We start from the raw sequence: 7,409 nt of genomic DNA on the forward strand, positions 1-7,409 counted from the left end.
TACGGTTAGCTGTCCTCAGCTATCCATTAGCTCGAAAAGCTATCGCCAGTTTTTGTACAGCGCGACTCAGACCAGAGCATATCGGACCTATTCTCTCTCCTTTCCTCGATTTCTACCGCAGGCTCTGGACATTTACACCTGGATCTTGCAGCTAACTAGCTGCTACCTGAGTGACTATTGGCAACGTCGGTCTCGGAATTAACACACACTATTACGGAGCTAGCTAGCTAGCCAGCTGAAGAATTCCGTCAGCCACTCGTGGGCTACTCCTGAGCTAGCCAGCTGAAGTGTCTCCTGGGCTACAACTCACCTATCCTGACCCGTTTTACTGCCGATGCGGAGCCCCATTGGGTCTTCACGACTGGATCACCGACGTTATCTGCCCGAGGGAGTTGTTCCAACTGGCCCCTCAGTCGCGACGTAACCTGATCGCCCATCTGCGGCCAGCTAATCGTTAGCTGTCTTTTCGGCTGCGATCTGAATAGGTCTGTCGGACACTTTTCTTGGGCCACTATAACTAACTATTTTGCCAACTTGGACAGGTCCCCCCTTCCACACGGAACCCCACTAACCCACAGACGGAAACGCACGAGGCGGCTAAAAACAGACCTCCCTCCCATCTTCCACCAGCTTGCTACCTATGGCCCGGCTAGCTGTCTGATTCTCACTGGACCCTCTGATCACTCGGCTAAGCATGCCTCTCCTTAATGTCAATATGCCTTGTCCATTGCTGTTCTGGTTAGTGTTTATTGGCTTATTTCACTGTAGAGCCTCTAGCCCTGCTCATTATACCTTATCCAACCTCTCAGTTCCTCCACCCACACATGCTATGACATCTTCTGGTTTCAATGATATTTCTAGAGACAATATCTCTCTCATAATCACTAAATGCCTAGGTTTACCTCCTCTGTACTCACATCCCACCATACCTTTGTCTGTACATTATACCTTGAAGCTATTTTATCGCCCCCAGATACCTGCTCCTTTTTCTCTCTATTCTGGACGTCACAGACGACCAATTCTTATAGCTTTTAGCCGTACCCTCATACTTATCCTTCTCTGCTCCGCTGGGGATGTAGAGGTGAATCCAGGCCCTTCAGTGCCTGGCTCCACACCTACTCCCCAGGCGCTCTCTTTTGATGACTTCTGTAACCGTAATAGCCTTGGTTTCATGCATGTTAACATTAGAAGCCTCCTCCCTAAGTTTGTTTTATTCACTGCTTTAGCACACTCTGCCAACCCGGATGTCCTGGCTGTGTCTGAATCTTGGCTTAGGAAGTCCACCAAAAACTGTGAAATCTTCATCCCTAACTACAACGTTTTCAGACAAGATAGAACGACCAAAGGGGGCGGTGTTGCAATCTACTGCAGAGATAGCTTGCAGAGTTCTGTCCTGCTATCCAGGTCTGTACCCAAACAATTTGAACTTCTACTTTTAAAAATCCACCTCTCCAAAAACAAGTCTCTCACCGTTGCCGCCTGCTATAGACCCCCCTCGGCCCCTAGCTGTGCTCTGGACACCATATGTGAACTGATTGCCCCCCATCTATCTTCAGAGCTTGTGCTACTAGGCGACCTAAACTGGGACATGCTTAACACCCCAGCCTTTCTACAATCCAAGCTTGATGCCCTCAATCTCACACAAATTATTAATGAACCCACCAGGTACAACCCCAAAGCCACAAACACTGGCACCCTCATAGATATCATCCTAACCAATGTGCCCTCTAATTACACCTCTGCTGTTTTCAACCAAGATCTCAGCGATCACTGCCTCATTGCCTGCACCCGTAATGGGTCAGCGGTCAAACGACCTCCACTCATCACTGTCAAACGCTCCCTGAAACATTTCAACGAGCAAGCCTTTCTAATCGACCTGGCCCTGGTATCCTGGAAGGATATTGACCTCATCCCGTCAGTAGAGGATGCCTGGTTATTTTTTTAAAATGCCTTCCTCTCCATCTTAAATAAGCATGCCCCTTTCAAGAAATTTAGAACCAGGAACAGATATAGCCCTTGGTTCTCCCCAGACCTGACTGCCCTTAACCAACACAAAAATATCCTGTGGCGTTCTGCATTAGCATCGAACTGCCCCCGCGATATGCAACTTTTTAGGGAAGTTAGAAACCAATACACACAGGCAGTTAGAAACGCCAAGGCTAGCTTTTTCAAACAGAAATTTGCTTCGTGCAACTCCAACTCTAAAAAGTTCTGGGACATTGTAAAGTCCATGGAGAATAAGAACACCTCCTCCCAACTGCCCACTGCACTGAGGATAGGAAACTCTGTCACCACCGATAAGCCCACTATAATTGAGAATTTCAATAAGCATTTTTCTACGGCTGGCCATGCTTTCCACCTAACTACCCCTACTGCATTCAACAGCACTGCACCCCCCACAGCTACTCGCCCAAGCCTCCCCCATTTCTCCTTCTCCCAAATCCATTCAGCTGATGTTCTGAAAGAGCTGCAAAATCTGGACCCCTACAAATCAGCTGGGCTTGACAATCTGGACCCTTTCTTTCTAAAATTATCTGCCGAAATTATTGCAACCCCTATTACTAGCCTGTTCAACCTCTCTTTCGTGTCGTCTGAGATTCCCATAGATTGGAAAGCAGCTGCTGTCATCCCCCTCTTCAAAGGAGGTGACACTCTTGACCCAAGTTGCTACAGACCTATATCCATCCTACCCTGCCTTTCTAAGGTCTTCGAAAGCCAAGTCAACAAACAGATTACCGACTATTTTGAATCCCACCGCACCCTCTCCGCTATGCAATCTGGTTTCAGAGCTGGTCATGGGTGCACCTCAGCCACGCTCAAGGTCCTAAACGACATCGTAACCGCCATCGATAAGAAACATTACTGTGCTGCCGTATTCATTGACCTGGCCAAAGCTTTTGACTCTGTTAATCACCACATCCTCATCGGCAGACTTAGTAGCCTTGGTTTCTCAAACGATTGCGTCGCCTGGTTCACCAACTACTTCTCTGACAGAGTTCAGTGTGTCAAATCGGAGGGCCTACTGTCTGGACCTCTGGCAGTCTCTATGGGGGTACCACAGGGTTCAATTCTTGGGCCAACTCTTTTCTCTGTATACATAAATGATGTCGCTCTTGCTGCTGGTGAATCTCTGATCCACCTCTACGCAGACGACACCATTCTGTATACTTCTGGCCCTTCTTTGGACACTGTGTTAACAACCCTCCAGACGAGCTTCAATGCCATTCAACTCTCCTTCCGTGGTCTCCAACTGCTCCTAAACACAAGTAAAACTAAATGTATGCTCTTCAACCGATCGCTGCCTGCACCTGCCCGCCCATCCAGCATCACTTCTCTGGACGGTTCTAACTTAGAATTTGTGGACAACTACAAATACCTAGGTGTCTGGTTAGACTGTAAACTCTCCTTCCAGACTCACATCAATCATCTCCAATCCAAAGTGAAATCTAGAATTGGCTTCCTATTTCGCAACAAAGCATCCTTCACTCATGCTGCCAAACATACCCTCGTAAAACTGACCATCCTACCAATCCTCGACTTCGGCGATGTCATTTACAAAATAGCCTCCAATACCCTACTCAACAAGCTGGATGCAGTCTATCACAGTGCCATCCGTTTTGTCACCAAAGCCCCATATACAACCCACCACTGCGACCTGTATGCTCTCGTTGGCTGGCCTTCACTTCATCATCGTCGCCAAACACATTGGCTCCAGGTCATCTACAAGACCCTGCTAGGTAAAGTCCCCCCTTATCTCCGCTCACTGGTCACCATAGCAGCACCCACCTGTAGCACGCGCTCCAGCAGGTATATCTCTCTGGTCACCCCTAAAGCCAACTCCTCCTTTGGTCGTCTCTCCTTCCAGTTCTCAGCTGCCAATGATTGGAACGAACTACAAAAATCTCTAAAACTGGAAACACTTATCTCCCTCACTAGCTTTAAGCACCTGCTATCAGAGCAGCTCACAGATCTCTGCACCTGTACATAGCCCATCTTTAATTGAGCCCAAACTACTACCTTTTCCCCTACTGTATTTATTTATTTTATTTATTTTGCTCCTTTGCACCATATTATTTATATTTATATTTTAACTTTTAACTTTCTTCAAACTACAAATCTACCATTCCAGTGTTTTTTTCTTGCCATACTTTATTTACTTTGCCACCATGGCATTTTTTTGCCTTTACCTCCATTATCTCACATCATTTGCTCACATTGTATATAGTCTTATTTTTTTTCTACTGCATCATTGATTGTATGTTGTTTTACTCCATGTGTAACTCTGTGTTTTTGTATGTTGTCGAACTGCTTTGCTTTATCTTGGCCAGGTCGCAATTGTAAATGAGAACTTGTTCTCAACTTGCCTACCTGGTTAAATAAAGGTAAATAAAGGTGAAAAAAAAAGCGCAAACCAGATGGGATGGCGTATCGCTGCAGAATGCTGTGGTAGCCATGCTGGTTAAGTGTGCCTTGAATTCTAAATAAATCACAGACAGTGCAACCAGCAAAATACCCCCACACCATCACACCTCCTCCTCCATGTTTCATGGTGGGAACCACACACACGGAAATCATTCGTTCACCTACTCTTCGTCTCACAAAGACGCGGTGGTTGGAACCAAAAATATCAAATTTGGACTCATCAGACCAAAGGACAGATTTCCTAATGTCCATTGCTTGTGTTTCTTGGCCGAAGCAATTCTCTTCTTATTATTGGTGTCCTTTAGTAGTGGTTTCTTTGCAGCAATTCGACCATGAAGGCCTGATTCATGCAGTCTCCTCTGAACAGTTGATGTTGAGATGTGTCTGTTAATTGAACTCTGTAAAGTATTTATTTGGGCTGCAATTTCTGAGACTGGTAACTCTAATGAACTTATCCTCGGCAGCAGAGGTAACTCTGGGTCTTCCTTTCCTGTGGCGGTCCTCATGAGTGCAAGCTTCAACTTTCAAAGTTCTTTAAATTTTTCGGATTGACTGGCCTTCATGTCTTAAAGTAGTGATGGACTGTCGTTTCTACTTGCTTATTTGAGCTTCTTGCCATAATACGGACTTGGTCTTTTACTAAATAGGGATATCTTCTGTATACCACCCTTACCTTGTCACAACAAAACCGATTGGCTCAAACGCATTAAGAAGGAAAGAAATTCCACAAATTAACTTTTAACAAGGTACACCTGTTAATTGAATTGCATTCCAGGTGACTACCTCATGAAGCTGGTTGAGAGAATGCCAAGCGTGTGCAAAGCTGTCATCAAGGCAAAGGGTGGCTAATTTGAAGAATTTCAAATGTGAAATATATTTTGATTTGTTTAACACTTTTTTGGTTACTACATGATTCCATATGTGTTATTTCATAGTTTTGATGTCTTCACGACTATCCTACAATGTAAAAATAGTAAAAATAAAGAAAAAACGTTGAACGAGTAGGCATGTCTAAACTTTTGACTGGTACTGTATATTTTTTATAATGCATACTCATCAATATATTTATGTAAGATGACAAACTTGTTAAATTCACTCTCACATTTAGCATAAAAAAGTGCTACAACTGACCCATTCCATGGTTACAACTAACCTCGACTAACAGTTTAGGCCTAGCCTACTCTTAATTCTGCCAATTGTTGGTAGATTAATTGTTATTATGGTACATTTTAATACCTCTAACTCATAAAAAGCATGAGCTGGCGCACACCAGGAGAAAATGATTTAGTATAGAGGTGGTGACTAACAGTTAATAAACTGTAAGCTATAAAAACAAAGTGAGTCGCACCATACGTATAACCTCCTAGTAATTTATTGGGTAAAAAAACACCAACGTTTCGGCATAACTGTGCCTTAGTCAGGGTAATGTCATGAATGCTTGAACCAGGTTATGTAGTCATTGTAACAATAGTTGTCATGGAGAGAAGACCAAGGTGCAGCAGGTATGTGAATACTCATATTTAAGTTTAAAAAAAGGAGTAAAGCATCCACTTGACAAAACAATAACGGTGACAACAGCAACAGTTCTGCAGGCTATTAAACGCAGTGCAAAAACAACCACCCACAACCACAAAGAAAAACACACACACCTATATAGGACTTCCAATCAAAGGCAACTCAACACACCTGCCTTCAATTGGAAGTCCCAATCAACAACACAATCATTCACATACACAAAAACTGCCACGTCCTGACCCCAAAACTAATACAATAGCTCCATCTGCTGGTCAGGACGTGACAGTCATACAGTGCAATTAGTGCAACCAATGACAATAATGAGGGGTGTGTAACAATTGCTAGTTCGATAAGAATGAATTGAGCTAAACTGTTAAAAGACAATAGCCCACAGTATATTTAACATATTATGCCATTGTTATCATTAGCATAATATTAGCATCAACATACATTATTGTTTCATCTCACCTATATATAAATAAATATTTCCAATTTCATAAAAAAAAAATGTTTTTGTTATATGTAATCTTTTGGTTCAACCATAATGCATAAAAAGTATCATGAACAGGGGGAACATATTGGGTATATGCTGATAAGCTGTAGAAAGAATACATTCATTTACAAGACCTGTTCACAGAAAATATAATTGGTCATAAGAAGGGCCTGAGATCAAAGTCAATATTCAGACCACTAGGGGTCAATGTTTTTAAATAGAATATCCAGTAAGCCTCACTCTGTAGTGGTAGGATCTCCATGTTACCGCCTCTCCTTGGTAGAGCAACATAATTGGAAATATTTAAATAAATAGGTGAAATTAAATGAAACAACAATGTATATTGATGCTAATGTTATGCTAATGCGAATGACAACAATGGCATAATATATCAAATATGCTGTGGGCTATTGTCTTTTAACTGTTTCTCTCAATTCGTTCTGATCAACCTGGCAATTATGATCCACCCTTCACTATTGTCATTGGTTGCACTAATTGCACTGTTTGTCTACTTAACCTGGTTCAAGCATTCATGACATTAACCGGAAGAAGGCACAGTGATGCCGAAACGTTGGTGTTTTTTTTACCCAATAAAATACCTGTAACTAACTCAAACATAAATATAAAAAATGCATGTCACACCTGTCCCCAGTATCCCCCTGACCTATAGGGCTTTCTAGATCACTATAGTTTAGAGGGTATTACAAATGATGAAACACATCATTCAACCAAAATCATATAGGAAACACCAAGCCTTTATACAGTATTGAAATGGTACTAAAACAATATGTATGTTGTTTATTAAAAAATATAATTTGCACAAATGTATAATACCACCTTGAAAAACAGAAACATTTCATTTCTGTACGGATTAGTTGTGATGAAAATTAAGCCGCCTTCTGTAAACCAGCAAGACCCCCTCAAAGCGCGTGCAGAGAAAGAGAGGCTACTGGGATGCTTGATCGACGGCAACTGAGAG

This window comes from Salmo trutta, chromosome 30 (assembly GCF_901001165.1).
Source record: "Salmo trutta chromosome 30, fSalTru1.1, whole genome shotgun sequence".
Lineage (NCBI taxonomy): Eukaryota > Metazoa > Chordata > Actinopteri > Salmoniformes > Salmonidae > Salmo > Salmo trutta.